This window comes from Pelobates fuscus, chromosome 13 (assembly GCF_036172605.1).
Source record: "Pelobates fuscus isolate aPelFus1 chromosome 13, aPelFus1.pri, whole genome shotgun sequence".
In the NCBI taxonomy this organism is placed as follows: Eukaryota; Metazoa; Chordata; class Amphibia; order Anura; family Pelobatidae; genus Pelobates; species Pelobates fuscus.
The window spans coordinates 55,699,768-55,717,654 of record NC_086329.1 but is presented as its reverse complement, the minus strand read 5'-3'; positions in this window follow the sequence as shown (position 1 = coordinate 55,717,654).

The window sequence follows — 17,887 nt, the reverse complement described above, 5'->3', positions numbered from 1 at the left end:
CAACAATACCCTGCAATTTATGGCTCCTGAATAGCATTGGCAACAATACCCAGCAATCTATGGTTCCTGAATAGCATTGACAACAATATCCGGCAATCTATGGCTCCTGAATAGCAGTCGCAGAGATACAGCACACATGGACTGGTGATCCTTAAGGTGCAGCTAAAGCCACTTCGTCTATATACAGTCATAACAGTTAACCTTTCCACATCATATACATGTCGCAATGCATAGTCTCTGAGAGCGGTTGATCACGATTCATACTAGGATGTCTTCCATGTTTTAGTGCAAACTAGTCTAACTACTAATATAGTTGAAACATGCTACTTTTATTCATGCCAGACAACCATGCAGGCCAGACTAACAAACATGCCAGGGCCAATCATAGTTAAACACCTCAGATAGTAACATGGCTCCCTCTGTATACAGAGTAAACATGGCTCCCTCTATATACAGATTAACATGGCTCCCCTCTATATACCGTGTAAACATGGCTCCCTCTATATACAGAGTAACATGGCTCCCTCTATATACAGTGTAACATGGCTCCCCTCTATATACATTGTAAACATGGCTCCTCTCTATATAGAGAGTAACATGGCTCCCTCTATATAAAGTGTAACATGGCTCCCCTCTATATACAAAGTAACATGGCTCCCCTCTATATACAGTGTAAACATGGCTCCTCTCTATATACAGAGTAACATGGCCTCCCTCTATATACCGTGTAAACATGGCTCCCTCTATATACAGAGTAACATGGCTCCCTCTATATACAGAGTAACATGACTCCCCTCATTATACAGAGTAAACATGGCTCTTCTCTATATACAGAGTAACATGGCTCCCCTCTATATACAGTGTAAACATGGCTCCTCTCTATATACAGAGTAACATGGCTTCCCTCTATATACCGTGTAAACATGGCTCCCTCTATATGCAGAGTAACATGGCTCCCTCTATATACAGAGTAACATGGCTCCCCTATACATACAGTGTAAACATGGCTCCTCTCTATATACAGAGTAACATGGCTCCCTCTATATACTGTGTAAACATGGCTCCTCTCTATATACAGAGTAACATGGCTTCCATCTATATACCGTGTAAACATGGCTCCCTCTATATACAGAGTAACATGGCTCTCTCTATATACAGAGTAACATGGCTCCCCTCTATAAACAGTGTAAACATGGTTCCCTCTATATACAGAGTAACATGGCTCTCTCTATATACAGTGTAAACATGGCTCCTCTCTATATACAGAGTAACATGGCTTCCATCTATATACCGTGTAAACATGGCTCCCTCTATATACAGAGTAACATGGCTCTCTCTATATACAGAGTAACATGGCTTCCCTCTATATACCGTGTAAACATGGTTCCCTCTATATACAGAGTAACATGGCTCTCTCTATATACAGTGTAAACATGGCTCCTCTCTATATACAGAGTAACATGGCTCCGAAATATATACAGTGTAAACATGGCTCCTCTCTATATACAGAGTAACATGGCTCCCTCTATATACAGAGTAACATGGCTCCACTCTATATACAGTGTAAACATGGCTCCTCTCTATATACAGAGTAACATGGCTCCCTCTATATACCGTGTAAACATGGCTCCCCTCTATATACAGAGTAACATGGCTCCCTCTATATACAGAGTAACATGGCTCCCCTCTATATACAGTGTAACATGGCTCCCCTCTATATACCGTGTAAACATGGCTCCCTCTATATACAGAGTAACATGGCTCCTGAGCTGCGGGTGGAGGCCTTATAAAAGAATAATGGGGGGGACCTACTGTCCTCCCCCCCACCCCCCACCCCTGCGTGGTCGGTGGGGACCCTAAAAAACAATAAGGGGGGGACCTACTGTCCCCCCCGGCCCCCACCCCTGAGCGTTGGGTGGGGGCCCTAAATGAAACCCCTCCATCAAAGGTGATTAGGGGTCCCCAAGCCCCTAGTCACCCACCCCCCCACCCAAATAAAAAAGCCCCTACCTAACCCCCTCACCCTAAAAAATAGGGGGGAATACAATTACTACCCTGTAAAGTAAAATTCAACTTACTATTCAACGTCTTCTTTTTTCTAAAATCTTAATTTTTCAGCCCCAAAAAAGGCCAAATAAAAAGCCATCATACCCGTCGAACTTAAAAATAAAATAAAAAACCCGAGCGCAAAAAATTAATCCATTTTCACCCATAGAGGGCTCCGCGCAGACTAGGGTATTAACATATACCCTATTGTTACAATTGTTACTTGAAAAGCATGAGGAATGCCGTTGGGGTACCACATGCTCATTTGATATACCTCCATGCACTACAAAAATAAAGAACTTAAATAAATAAATAAATAAATAAAATAAAAAAAAAAAAAAAAAAATGTATGCAGCTTCCAAATTAATCTAAAATGGATGCTGTCCAGGAGGTGGGAGGGTCTGGGAGGGAGGGTCTGCTGCTGATTGGCTGGAATGTGTCTGCTGACTGTGAGGTACAGGGTCAAAGTTTACTCAATGATGAAGAATAGGGGGCGGACCGAACATCGCATATGTTCGCCGTCTGCGGCGGACGCGAAAACGCGATGTTCGCCAGGAACTATTCGCCAGCGAACCGTTCGGGACATCTCTAATCAGGGAGTCTAACAGCTGGAAGAGAGGATGCAGTTGAGCCTGATACTCCAAAGGAAAAGGTATCTTGTAAAAATCTATAACTTAAAAATGCTGTGTTGAAATGGTTTAAAACTGTTAACTGGATTAGCTGGCCAGTTGGATAGATAGGGACAATATTGTTTAGTTAGTCTTTAAGATTAAGTAGGATGTATTTTCTTTTTGCTATTATTATTAGTATTGCCATTTATATAGCGCCAACAGATTCCGTAGCGCTTGCAGGGATGGACTTATGTGGATATCACTGACTTGAAGGGAGAGCAAGAGAGGAGGATCAGTATTAGGAGGAGGAAAGACAAGGAGTTCAGTTTTAGAGAGGTTAAGTTTCAGAAACCGTGAGGACATTCAGTCAGAGATGGAAGAAAGGCAAGCAGTGACACGTTGCAGGACAGCAGGGGAGAGGTCCGGGGAGGAGAGGTATATCTGAGTGTCATCAGCGTACAGGTGGTAGTGGAATCCAAAAGAGGCAATACGTTTACCAAGAGAGGCAGTATAAAGAGAAAATAGAAGGGGACCAAGGACAGAGCCTTACTGTGAAGCACAGCACTGTGTAGCTTGTGGGAAGTGCAAATAAACTGCATTACTATTTTAGCCTGATGCTTGCATTTGAAGTTTATTGTCAAGAGCTTGGCCATCTTGCCACACTATGTTACATCTAGAATTTGAGCTACCCCCACTTCTCACTGATGGCTCATTTTGTAGGTAAAGCAATATTAGCTAACAATTTGAAGCTGCTATCAAATAAGGGGTCCTATGTTAAAATGTAATGTGACATGTTAAAATGTTTATTAAGTTAAAATGTTGTTATAAGTTTGATTGAAATAGCTTTTGATTTCAGTAAATATGCTGCACAACACGACGACATTTTTCAGTTCTTTACAACCTATAAAGTATTTTGAAACTTACTGTGCGTAATAATTTACAGTAAGTACAATAATTTAAATAACAGTGCATTGTAAGGTTTGTTCAATAAAATTTGAATTGTACTCTTAGTTGATAACATGAGAATTATGCTGACTGTTATTTACATCAATTATTTAAGTAAATGAGAAAAATATAATTTGCATAATAATTTGGAACAGGGTGTAGATTCACTACCTGGTTCCATAATAATAATAATGCAATCATAAGTGGATAAAGGTACTGATATTCCTGCAATTTTTCCAGAAACGTATAGTGGTGAGTTTTTGCATCTGAATAGTTTGACTGGGGTAAAAAAAAAAAATTGTATGGTACACTTCTTTTTGCCCTCTTTATTACAGGCCTACTGCATTGCCAATTCTCTCCCACTTTACCGTTGTTGGTCTGGTGAGTCACCCCTCCCACCACTCCCTCTATTCACATCACCCTCTAAGGTGGACCCTCTTTATTACAGGTCTACTGCATTGTCGGTTCTGGCACACCACAACCGACTGGTGTTATTTAACCCCTTAACGGCCAATCAGAGTGCTCTTTGTCATTTTACACAGCGTGGGGAAATTACAAAGAACTTTCCCACGCTGTGTAAAATGACACAGAGCACTCTGATTGGTTAGATTCCAAGCCCACCAATCACAGTGCTTTGTGTCATTTTACAGAGCGTGGGAAAGTTCTTTGGAATTTTCCCACGCTGTGTAAAATGGCAAAGAGAACTCTGATTGGTGGGCTTGGAATCTAACCAATCAGAGTGTTCTGTCATTTTACACAGCGTGGGAAAGTTCTTTGGAATTTCCCCACGCTGTATAAAATGACAAAGAGCACTCTGATTGGCTTAAACCAGCCAATCAGAGTGTTCTTAGCCTAATTGCAGGGCGTGGCAAGGCTTTATAAGCCTTCCACCCGCCCTGCAGAGCTCAGTCTGCGTGGAGCCCTCCATGGGTGAAGATGGATTATTTTTTTTTGCGCTCGTTTTTTTTTTTTTTTTTTTTTATTGCGTCGGTTCTTATGGCTTTTTATTTGCCCTTTTTTGGGGCTGAAAAAAGAAGATTTTAGAAAAAAGAAGACGTCAAATGGTAAGTAGGGTGAGAGGGGTAGGTAGGGGGTAACTTTTTTTGGGGTGGGGGGGTGGGTAACTAGGGGCTTGGGGACCCCTAGTCACCTTTGATTGGGGGGGGATTTTTATTTAGGGCCCCCACCCACCATTCAGGGGTGGGGGCTGGGGGGGACAGTAGACCTTAAACATGCCACTGTAGTACCTATACTAAAAAAACCATCCCTCGACCCAGCTTCTGGAAAGACTTGTCTTTACCCGTGTGTCTCATTTCCTCAATTCCAACTCTCTCCTTGACCCCCTTCAATCTGGCTTCCGCCCTCTCCACTCTACAGAGACTGCCCTTATCAAAGTTACTAATGACCTAATCGCAGCTAAATCCAAAGGCCACTACTCCATACTAATTCTTCTTGACCTCTCAGCGGCCTTTGACACCGTTGATCATGCTCTCCTTCTTCAAACTCTTCAATCGCTTGGTCTCTGTGACTCTGTCCTCTCATGGTTTTCCTCTTATCTCTCCCAACGCTCATTCAGTGTCTCCTTTTCTAATGATACCTCCTCCCCTTGCCCTGTCTCAGTTGGAGTTCCCCAAGGCTCCGTCCTTGGTCCCCTTCTATTTTCTCTTTATACTGCCTCTCTTGGCAAACTTATTACCTCTTTTGGATTTCACTACCACCTGTACGCTGATGACACCCAGCTATATCTCTCCTCCCCGGACCTCTCCCCTGCCGTCCTGCAACGTGTCACTGCTTGCCTTTCTTCCATCTCTGACTGGATGTCGCCCGCTTTCTGAAACTCAATCTCTCAAAAACTGAGCTCCTTGTCTTTCCTCCTCCTAATACTGATCCTCCTCTTTCGCTCTCCCTCCAAGTTTGTGGTACCAACATCAGTCCATCCTTGCAAGCGCGCTGTCTTGGCGTCATACTTGACTCTGGTCTCACCTTTGAGCCTCACATCCAGCATGTTGCCAAATCCTGTAGATTCCATCTTAAAAACATAGCCCGCATCCGCCCCTTTCTTGCACCAGATACTACCAAGGAGCTTGTCCATGCTCTAGTAATTTCCCGCATGGATTATTGTAACCCTCTCCTGATTGGTCTTCCCAATAGCCGTACTGAATTCTTACAGTCCGTAATGAATGCTGCTGCTAGATTGATTTTCCTCTCTAGTCGTTTCTCTCACACCTCACCCCTCTGCCAGTCCTTACATTGGCTTCCTGTATGCTATAGGAGTCAATTCAAGGTACTAACTCACACCTATAAAGCACTGAACAACTCTAGCCCCTCTTATATCTCCTCACAGATCCATAGGTATGTCTCTCCGTTCTGCCCGTGACCACCTCCTGTCCGTTGTCCGCACTCGTACGGCCAACTCGCGCTTGCAGGACTTCTCGCGGGCGGCTCCCTTCCTATGGAATAGCCTGCCTACCGCCATCAGACTCTCCCCTAGTCTTGCATCTTTTAAGAAGTGCCTTAAAACCCATCTCTTTAGGAAAGCTTATGGCCTCCAAGACTAACCCTTACCTCACATACCTGTCTCTTGCCCTCTCCTAAAGGGCAGCCCACCTTATTTGATTGTAAATTCCTGTCCTAATGTGTTTTACACCCCACCTCCTATAGAATGTAAGCTCGTTTGAGCAGGGTCCTCTTCAACCTATTGTTCCTGTAAGTTTATTTGTAATTGTCCTATTTATAGTTAAATTCCCCCTCTCATAATATTGTAAAGCGCTACGGAATCTGTTGGCGCTATATAAATGGCAATAATAAATAAATAAATAAATAAATTATTGTTTTTTTTAGGGCCCCCACCCACCGCACAGGGGTGGGGGCCAGGGGGGGAGGACAGTAGATCCCTCCCCTCATTATTTGTATGGCCCCCACCCACCGCGCAGGGGTGGGGGTGGGGGGAGGACAGTAGGTCCGCCCCCTCATTATTTTTATGGCCTCCACCCACCGCGCAGGGGTGGGGGCGGGGGGAGGACAGTAGATCCTCCCCTATTGTGATTTATGGCCCCCACCCACCGTGCAGGGGTGGGGGCTAGGGGGGAGGACAGTAGGTCCCCCCCTCATTATTCTTATGGCCCCCACCCACCGCGCAGGGGTGGGGGCAGGGGGAGGACAGTAGGTCCTCCCCCCATTGTGATTTATGGCCCCCACCCACCGCGCATGGGTGGGGGCCGGGGGAGGACAGTAGGTCCCCCCCTCATTATTTTTATGGCCCCCACCCACCACGCAGGGGTGGGGGCGGGGGGAGGACAGTAGGTCCCCCCCCCAGTGTGTATCAGGGTCCCTGAGGACAGGTGTCAGTCCATATCTGCCAAGTAACCCTATGTAGGGTGAACTGTCCCTATTCTGCTCTGTGTCAGTGTGTATCAGGGATCATTAGGATAGGTGTCAATCCATATCTGCCAAGTGACCCTATGTAGGGGGAACAGTCCCTTTTCTGCTCTGTGTCAGTGTGTATCAGGGATCCTTAGGATAGGTGTCAATCCATATCTGCCAAGTGACCCTATGTAGGGGGAACAGTCTCTATTCTGCTCTGTGTCAGTGTGTATCAGGGTCTCTGAGGACAGGTGTCAATCCATATGTCAAGGTGTCAATATGTCATATGTCAGGTGTCAATCCATATCCATTGTGATTTAGGAATGTTAGGTGATTTATGCCCTTTATGGATTAAAACCAGACTCTGCATCAACTGTGTAATTTTCCATGGGAGTTTTACCATGTCTCCCCCTCCGGCATGCCACAGTCCAGGTGTTAGTCCCCTTGAAACAACTTTTCCATCACTATTGTGGCCAGAAAGAGTCCCTGTGGGTTTTAAAATTCGCCTGCCCATTGAAGTCTATGGCGGTTCGCCCGGTTCGCCGGTTCGCGATCGTTTGCGGAAGTTCGCGTCTGCCGTTCGCGAACCGAAAATTTTGTGTTTGCGACATCACTATATAGAAGTTGATCAGTACGATCAATAGGTATAGCAAGTAGAAGCCCCAATCTATATCACGGGTATTTAAGACATCCACTCATTGGATAGATTCCGATTTCTATCAATCGTATGTAACCCTAAGTCTGTGCCTTCAAGGGCACCTAATATAATGCTAAGCTGTAGATTTCCTAAGTATGAACAATTTCTACAGATGCACTGCACTTGCTGAACTCTTTACCTGTCAGCCCCTAAAGTCTTTCCTACCAAATGAACCATGTGCACACAAAGTTACTCAAATGATAGTAAATCATAGACCATATTTGCTAAAGATAACAATGTAGGTAAGGGGTTGATTAAGCACAGGGTAAGGAGTGCGGCTGAGCCCCAACGCGCGTTTTGCCGATAAGGCAAAGTTATTACTCTGGAAATTGTAAGTAGGATACCTGCTTTTATTTAATTGCATATTATTTACTACATACTGTGTCACTGGATTTTTTTTTTCCTATATACGGTTGCTGAGAACTGGACAACAATTACAGAAACTATCCACATATCTTAAGACAGGGATTATACCGTCCATGCGGTATATGGCAGAGCTCTAAAAAGTGTGAGTTAGTCTTTTATTGGGTTTTTATATACACATATGTTTTAATATTATTTTTTCCTGTTCTTATCTTTTTGAGGGTCACATATACCATTACAATATTGGACTTTCTCCAGAATATATATATATATTGCTATTTTATTGCACGCACTTTTAAAATGTTTTAATCTTTTGGCACAGTTTACGATATTTTTCTTTGTTACTTTCTGGTTATCATTAGCAAGCATTGGGAATACTTGCTGGTTTACTGCTGCCTTCTATTTAGTTATCTTAGTGAGTGCCAAACCCGTGTTGTTTTTTTACATCTTCACCAAGGCTAGGCTAATTTCTAATTATAGCCTCAGAAGAGTGGCTTATTCACCCCCTTCCTTGCTGGCTTTGGCTTTCAAACTGGCTTGCTGGCCACTAATATGTAGTAAGCACGTAATGAACATGAAAGAGCTGTTAGCCTTTCCCTGCTCTAATCTATTGGTGTGTGGTTAAGGGAACTCATACATGTGTACTTGCATTGTAGGGGTGATGAGTATAGTAATTTCATTTAATATTTACATTCAGGAACTGTCAATTCAAGGGTTGTCATGGAGATGTTCTTGTATGCATTCGGGCAGTCACTATCACAGTTACTGGGTCAGGTTGAGTGTCACTTTCAGACTCCACACTGAATTGACTTCTTTTAACAGTTGGGTGAGTTTTTCCTTAATGTTTTGTTCTGTATATATAAATGGGGTTATTTGATTGTTTTACTTTATCCTGAAGAAAGTTTGCTGCTTCAAACTGAAAGTAACCTAAAAAAATAAAGAAAAAAATGTGATTTTTTTTGTTTGTGTTTTTTTTTACTAATAAGTCCTTAGAGTGCCATTTTTTTAAAATATATTTTTTGTTTGTTTGATTTTATGTAAATATGCAATTTATGTTAATACCTTAGGGTCTCTCACTTGTTACTCAAATTTTAAGATTTGGACAAATTAGCTGAGTTGAAGAAAGAATCCGCAATCGAAAGTGTTTTTAATTCAGCTATTTTATCTATATTTTTCAAGACAGCTTTGAGTCTTGTCTGACATGTTTCATCCATGCTTGCAGACTTAATCACATGTGTCTATAATTAAGCTTGCAAGCATGTATAAAAGGCATCAGACATGATGGATAGTATGCGGTTTGAGATTTAAAAAAGAGGCTTTACTTTTCACCCATTATCAAGTTTGTGCCTTGATTGGAGCAGTGGAAGCTGGTGAAGTTTAAGATGGTGTGGCACTAAACTCCACCATTAGAATTTTTCTCCTCCCTATACAATACATAGATACTCAAACAATACTGAGAGCTTAGCATAATGCAGAGTTGCTCGTACAATCAAACTAGCTGGGCACAACATAAATAAATCTCCAAAATGCATAGAGCTGAGTACAATACAGAGATAACCATTCCACAAACAAAGATGAGATACAATTCACAAAGCTAGGCACAACACAAAGATAACTCTACAATACATAGCGCTAGGTAGACTACAGAGATACCTATGCAACAGTTAGAGCTGAGTAAAATACAGAGAAATAACACACAGAGCTGGGCACAATAAATAGATAACATAACTATTCCACACAAAAAGGATCACTGATGATTTCACGGAGCTGCAACACAGAGATACCTGCACAGTTCATGTGTCCATATAATGCTCCAGCACTCTCTGTCTATCTTCCTAGACATCTCTTAGATCTCCCTTTCATGATTTCATCTTTAGTAGTGCTCCTGCTGTGATAACTTTAGCTTTCTATTTAATATTGCTGCTGTTATAAAACATGTCAGCTACTCCATTAGGTTTTAAGCAGCAGGATACTGATAGACTCATTGTTACCTTTACAGCTGGTAATATAATTAATCTACAGTCAGGGTCTGTGCAAGACTTTCTTGTGCTTTAGGCAAGATCAGCTACTTGCACCATCTCCCCCAAAACAAAAATTGCCATATTTGTGTTTCTCTTTTTCATCCAGCTTCTTTGTGTGTGTCTCTCCCCAGCCCCTCTGTGTGTCTCTCCCCCCAGCACCTCAGTGTGTCTCTCCCCCAGAGTCCCTTTATCTCTCCCCCCATCCCCTCTGTGTGTTTGTTTCCTTCAGCCCATTTGTGTGGCTCTTTCTCCCCCCTTGCTCCTTCATGTGGCTCTTCCTCCCCCCATGGCCTCTTCATTTGGCTCTTCTCCCCCAAGCGCTTTGTGTGTCTCTTTCTCCCCCGCCAGTCTTTTGTGTCTCTCTTTCTTCCCCCAGTCCCTTTGTGTGTCTCTTTGTACCCCGCAGCTACTCTAACATAGTTACATAGCTGAAAAGAGACTTGTGTCCATCAAGTTCAGCCTTCCTCACATATGTTTATATTTGTATAATGTTATCATATCCCCTCTGAGGCGCACTTTTTCCGAACTAAAGAGATTTAAATGTTTTAACCTTTCTTCATAACTAAAATGCTCCATTCCTTTGATCAATTTTGTAGCTCGTCTCTGCACTTTTTCTAGTGATATTCTTCTTCAGAACAAGTGCCTAAAATTGCACAGCATATTCAAGATGTGGTCTTACCAGTGATTTATAAAAAGGCAAAATTATATTTTTATCCCGAGAATGCATGCCCCTATTTATACATGCTGATTCACATTGCACATTGCAGCCTAATTTGTTGTCTATAACAATTCCCAAATCCTTCTCATGTGTTGTTATCCCGAATTCACTACCATTTAGGGTGTAAGCTGCTTGTACATTCTTGACCCCAAAGTGCATAACTTTGCATTTATCTACATTAAATTTCATCTGTCATGTTAGTGCCCAGTCTATCTAAATCCCTCTGCAGCGAAGCAATATCCTGCTCACATTTTATTACTTTACAAAGTTTTGTGTAATGTGCAAACACTATAACATGGCTTTCAATAACTATTTAAATATAATTTATAAATATGTTAAATAGAAGCAATCCCAAAACAGAACCAGTGCCCTCCAGTCCTTCTGTGTGTCTTTGTGCCCCAACCCTTCTGTGTGTATCGTTGTGCCCCCAGCCCTTCTGTGTGTCTCTGTTGTGCTCCCCTAGCCATTCTTTGTGCTTATTGTCTGTCCACTCTTGTGATCTCTTACCCCTACCCTCCTGTGTCTGCTGATCTCCATGTACCATGGCCATGTTTCCTCAACCTGGACAGACAGGAAGCAGTTTGAGCTCTCAGTGAGCACTTCCTGTCATACTGGGTATCCACGCTATAGTCACGCTAGATGCAGTGATTAGCCAGAAGGGAGCTCTGTGCAGTGTGTTCCCGTCCTGACTGTCACCCGGACACCTCCCAGGCCAGTGCACTCTATTTACGAAAATTACTAAAAGCTGTTTAAACAAGGTACCAGTAATTTATACATTTTCAAAAGGTGCAGCTTTCTCTTTAATATTATGTAAAAAGAAGTAGTCTAAACATGGGTTATGAACTCTATGTTAGAACTTCATTTAATAGGCTCTAGCTAAATATTTGAATGTCTTTATTCTGCTCTGTAGCCATTAATTATTTTCAAACACAGCTTTGAAATACATCATTCATTTGATCCACATTAGAATTGCTTGTAGCAAAATCGCATGGCTGTTCACAGAGATTCGAGCCAGCTTGTGTTCTGCGAGATGAAGTGTTATATTGAATTGATTTCACGTCTTATCCCTCACTGCTTAGAAATATCACAAACAGCACTGAACAGGTAGTACTCTTCATAATAATCGGCAATTCCTAAGGTTGTAAAAAAAAGTATGCTTTTGGTTAGGAAGTCAAGAGGTTGTGTGTGTGTGTGTTGGGTGTGTGTGTGTGTGTGTGTGTGTGTATTCATTGAACGTATTTATATTACAGTCATGGAAACATACAAACTTACATTATATTATGCATTACATTGTACAGAAGAGAACAAATCATAATAATGAAATAAACATGAGAAAAACTTAATCAGGGTGATAATGTGTATGATAAAGTACCATAACAGACATTTTATTCGCTTTTATTGGTGAGATTTTAATAAATTACAAATTGCAATACAAATTATGGGGGTAAATATATAAACATTACATTTATTATATATATTACAATATTATGGCTATAGAATGCGAGTCTACCTTACACCTCCTTTTAGGGTTTTTTCCGCAAAAATCTCTCTGTTTCAGAGATTTGGGGTTGTTTGTAAAATGCCCATGACCTTAACATGTGATTTATTTAGGGTTTCTGTTAATGAGCGACATATTTTTCACACAAAGCCCACAACATTTTCATAATAAACTAATGGAATTGTTTGTCCATGACTTTGTCAGTTTTGATCATAGTACATGCATAGGCAACCTTTGGCAATCCAGATGTTTTGGACTACACCTCCCATGATGCTTTATCAGCATTATGGGTGTAAGAGCATTATGGGGGATGTAGTCCACAACCTCTGGAGTGCCGAAGGTTGCCTATCCCTGTGACATAGTAACTAAATAGCACTGCTGCTATGAATTGTGGGACACTTACTGGCACAATATTTTACTGGCACAATTGAATGGAACACTAGGTTCTTTAGCAGTCAAGAGCAATTTGTGAGTTTTGTTAGATTCCAGATTGGGCTGAAAGTGTTAGGTGCGATGGAAAGGTGAGCCTATATTTTGATGCTCATTCACAACACTGGGAAGAGAGTTGCAACTTTTAGTCCAAAGCTGGGAACTGAAAAGCACCATGTCTAATTTTGGTTAATAACAAGGTAATTCACTATTGTGAGAATTGAAAATGAAATCAAAGTGAATTTCAAATTTAAGGTCAAAATAGACAAACTGGAAAAAAAAATTCTCTCAACTATTCTTTTAGGTCAAGCTACTCTAGTCTTCAATTTGAAATTCACTGTGAAATCTCACTTTATAGTACATAGCTCTGTGTAAGAGAAATACAATCTCCAGTTTCATAATTTATGATAGTGCCCCTTTAATGCACCCTATTTGAAATTAAAGGAACACTTCACACATATATATGTATATGTATATATATATTGAACCTCCTCATGCTGATGATTTGCATTAACAATGAAACAGCTGTCCATGAATGGTTCACTGGCTTTGCATGTTTTCCTAAGTTGTGTTTCAAAGTTGTTGTATACAGCAAACACAGACTCAAAGGAATCCATGTTTAAAATAGAATGAGGCAAAAATGTGATTCTTTATTGAACTAATTTGCAAATGTCCACCCAGAATCCTTTGCGGTAGTAACATCACTGGAAATTTGTGATTTGTGTGGGGAAAGCAAGTCTTGTGGTGTGACTGGTGTGCAGGTTTTTGTTTAACATTGTATTAACTATATATAACTGAAGGCAGAAACACATCCCCAGCTGTCAATCAGTCAGCCAGGAAGATTTTATATCTGCTCCTGTTAGCTCCACAGGGCTAACAAACTGACAGCAGGTTTGTTAGCTTTTGCAACCTGTTTTTCTTATATAACGCAAATAATACATGCATAAAAAAATACATGCATGTTTTCTTTGGGGGTATATCTCCTAAATTGTTAAAAATAAATAAATATATAATATGAGTGTTACATAGTTACATGGCTGAAAAGAGACTTGCGTCCACCAAGTTCAGCCTTGTTTTTTGCGGGTTGATCCAAAAGAAGGAAAAGAAAATCCAGTTTGAAGCACTTACAATTTTGCAACAAAGTAGGAAACAAATTCCTTCTTGACCCCAGAATGGCAGTCAGATGTATCCTTGGATCAAGCAGTTATTACCCTACATTGAAAAATTATATCCTTGAATATTCTGTTTTTGCAAGTATGCATCTAGTTGCTGTTTGAACATCTGCATGGACTCTGATAAAACCACTTCTTCAGGCAGGGAATTCCACATCCTCATTGTTCTTACAGTAAAAAAAAAACTTTTCTTTGCCTTAGACGAAATCTTCTTTCTTCCAATCTCAATGTATGACCTCGTGTCCTATGTAAAGTCCAGTTTGTGAATAGATTTCATCACAATGGTTTGTATTGGCCCAGAATATATTTGTATAATGTTATCATATCCCCTCTCAGGCGGCATTTTTCTAAACTAAAGAGGTTTAAATGTGTTAACCTTTCTTCATAGCTTATATGTTCCATTGCTTTTATTAATTTTGTATCCTGCCTCTGCACATTTTCTAGTGCCATAATATCCTTCTTTAGAACAGGTGCCCAAAATTGCACAGCATATTCAATATGTGGTCTTACCAGTGATTTATAAAGAGGCAAAATTATATTCTCATCCTGAGAATGATCGCCCTTTTTCATGCATGACAATACCTTACTGGCCTTAGCCACTGCTAATTGACGTTGCACATTGTTGCATAGTTTGTTGTCTATAACAATTCCCAAGTCCTTTTCGTGTGTTGTTATCCCTAATTTGCTTCCATTAAAGGTATACGTTGCTTGTGCATTCTTTATGCCAAAGTGCATAACTTTGCATTTTTCAACATTAAATTGTATCTGCCATTTGAGTGCCCAGTCCCCCAGTCTATCTAAATCCCTCTGCAGCAAAGTAATATCTTGCTCACATTGTATTACTTTACAGAGTTTTGTGTCATCTGCAAACACTGAAACATGACTTTTAATGCTTTTTTCAAGATCATTTATAAACATGTTAAATAGAAGGGGTCCCAGAACAGAACCCTGAGGAACACCACTTGCTACCTCTGTCCAGCTTGAAAATGTGCCATTAATGGCAACTCTTTGTACTCTATTTTTAAGTCAATGTTCTACCCAAGAACCTGCATTTTCATCTAGAACGATTTCTTTGAGTTTGAACACTAATCTGTTGTGTGGAACGATATCAAATGCCTTGGAAAAATCCAAGTAGATCACATCCACTGTAACACCCTGATCTATACTTCTACTTACTTCTTTGTAGAATGCAATTAAGTTAGTTTGACATGACCTGTGCTTCATAAAACCATGCTGATTTTTGCTGATAACCATGTTCTTCTCAAGGAATTCTTGAATATTATCCCTTAATAACCTTTCAAATACTTTTCCAGCCACAGAAGTTAAGCTCACAGGTCTATAATTTCCAGGCATTTTGCAAAGGATTTTGAACCCTTTTTGAATATAGGAACCACATCTGCCTTCCTCCAATCCTCTGGAACACTTTCTGAAAGAAAATAATCTTGAAAGATTAAAAACAGAGGTTCACTCATTTCTACACTTAGTTCCTTAAGTACTCGTGAATGAATACAGTCAGGCTCTGGAGCTTTGTTAATTTTAACTTTCTTTAGTTGCTGCAGCACCTTTTTGTGTTCCTTTAATTATATAGTATGGTTTTATTGGTAGGTTTCATGCTACAGGTTTTAGTCTGAATTTATTCAAAAAATTGGTTTCAGAATTTGATTCATAGAACATATTAGCTCTGAGCATTAGCCCTAGTGCTCGGTATAGGATTGGAGGGGCTTAAGTCAATTTGTATTGAAGGGACCATAAATGTTGTCCTTTGGCTAAATACCCTGAATTTGCTATTAAAAAAAATGCCCTTGGTATATAGAGGAACCTCAGAAGCACACCCATTTGACAGGGTTTGAGTAATTGAAGGTTTACTCCAACCCTTTGCCTCTATTAGACTTTTTAGGCTTACAATGCCTTATTGGAAATTGATATTAGGTCCCCTAATAGGTTATTACGCCTGTTGCCTGCACGCTTTATGTGCTGATGATAGATGTAAAATATAAACAGAATTGACATTAGGCAGGCCGGAATGGAGATCTAGGCTACATAAGTCACATGTGCTGGGGCTGTAAGTAACCAATGGCGCACATGTACAAATAACTCTGAAAGTGCAGTGTTTAAAGCAGAAAACCTACACATCCAGGATATTACCACCATGGCTGCTTCAAATCATTGAAGTGGTCATGGTGGTTGTAGTAGTAAACATTTTAATAGTTGAGGATCATTTGGTTCTTGATTCAATGCAAAAGGCACAGCTTTTTGACCAGACCCAGTGGCCTTAGAATAGACATGTGGGATACGTTAGGAATCAGCACTTAGGATCGGATTGTACTTTTGAGCCAGGTACTGTGGAGAGTTAATATTACTTCTTCATCTCACCATACTTTGCGATAGAGGTATTTGAAGAAATACTGCACAGATCCTACCTGGTAAGGGAACCTCTCAAACATCCACATTCCACTGCACTCATGAATATGCGAGATGAACTCAGAAGAGGTAACACTTTCATGTAACATCTGCAGCAAAAGACATCAGAGGATTGAAGGAGAAGTTTTGCTGAGTTCAAATAATCTCTAGCTAGTAACTTTCATGTCTCCAAATATTTCCAAAATTATTACAGTGTTAAACTATGCCTTAAAGATAGTTTATGATGGAAAATGCAAGACACAAAAGTCTAATCATGCCTTTGCTGCTCTTGAAAGTAGACATTCTGAGCAATTATTGAGATGAAATATATAACCGGCTCACCATGGGGTAAGATCATTAAGATGATAACAGATCTCACTCCTTCACTAAAATCTCAATATATTTAAAGAAAAAAAGCAGTGTGTGATGATTTTGTATAATAAATGTTCCATTTCCAAATAAATAATTAAATTCAAGTGTTTTCTAGTCACAAAACTAGACTTTTTTCCCATTTTGTTCAGAGTGCTCTGGAAATGGTATGTGTAAATGGAATTGTCTGGTATGTTTAGATGGACTACATGGAGATTGTAGAACTTTTGGAACAAGGGTATGACTGAGAGGTCTATTAACTAAACAGTAAGTTGTGATGAGCGGACTAAATGCGCTTGTAAAATGTAATCCAAAATAATGGTAAAATACTTCAACCTAAGTTGGAATCTCAGGAATTTTAGCATTTTGAACCTTTGTGGTCGATTCACCATGATCAACTATTCATAATTGGATGTTTTTGTGTATCTGTACATATTTTAGAATTTTTAATTTCCATGGGTTCTATTTGTTGGGATGTCTATGGGGTATATTCATTGAGATGTTGTGGTACATTGTGAAATGAAGATATCTCAAGCTCACAATTTAAACCTTAATAATGCAAGTTAGTGTATTTAGAAACAAAACTTTTAAATATTAGTGTTTGGAAATGTTTGGAAATGTATATGTATGTGTGTGTTTATGGAGTCAGCCTATTGCTGGCCACCCAGTAAATCTTCTTCATAATGCAGGGAGACCAAGGTATTATTGGATACCTGAAGGTCCGCTCTATCAGCCGGTGCCTCAGTTAGTGGCCCCAGACTGACAGATGAGCTATGTGCAGCGCTAAAAGTGAGCACTTCACATAGCCCTTTAATTTTTTTTTTAAATCACCATGGTTGAACAATCGTGCTTAGCCGTGGTTTTTCAGGGTCTGACTCCCAACCTGACATCATTTAAAATCAGGGAGGTATATCTTTCTATACCTGAGACTTACATACAGATAAACTATATGCAGTCCCTAAAATTAGTAATGCACATTGCCCTTTAAATCCTTTTTAATCACAAATCAGAGAGAACACTCTGGGTCTCAAAGTGCATAGCCCTTTAAATCATCCCAGTGCTCAACTGTGGTGATTCTGAGCCTGACTCCCAGCCTGCCAATAGTTAAAATCAGGGAAGGGAGTAATACCTGATTTTGTCCTCTGTCAGATGTAGACAGAACAAGTGGCACATGGTTGTTTTAAAGAGTTATATGCAGCATTCAAAGTGAGAGCTGCATATATCCCTTTAAATTCTTTTAAATCATGCAGCAGAG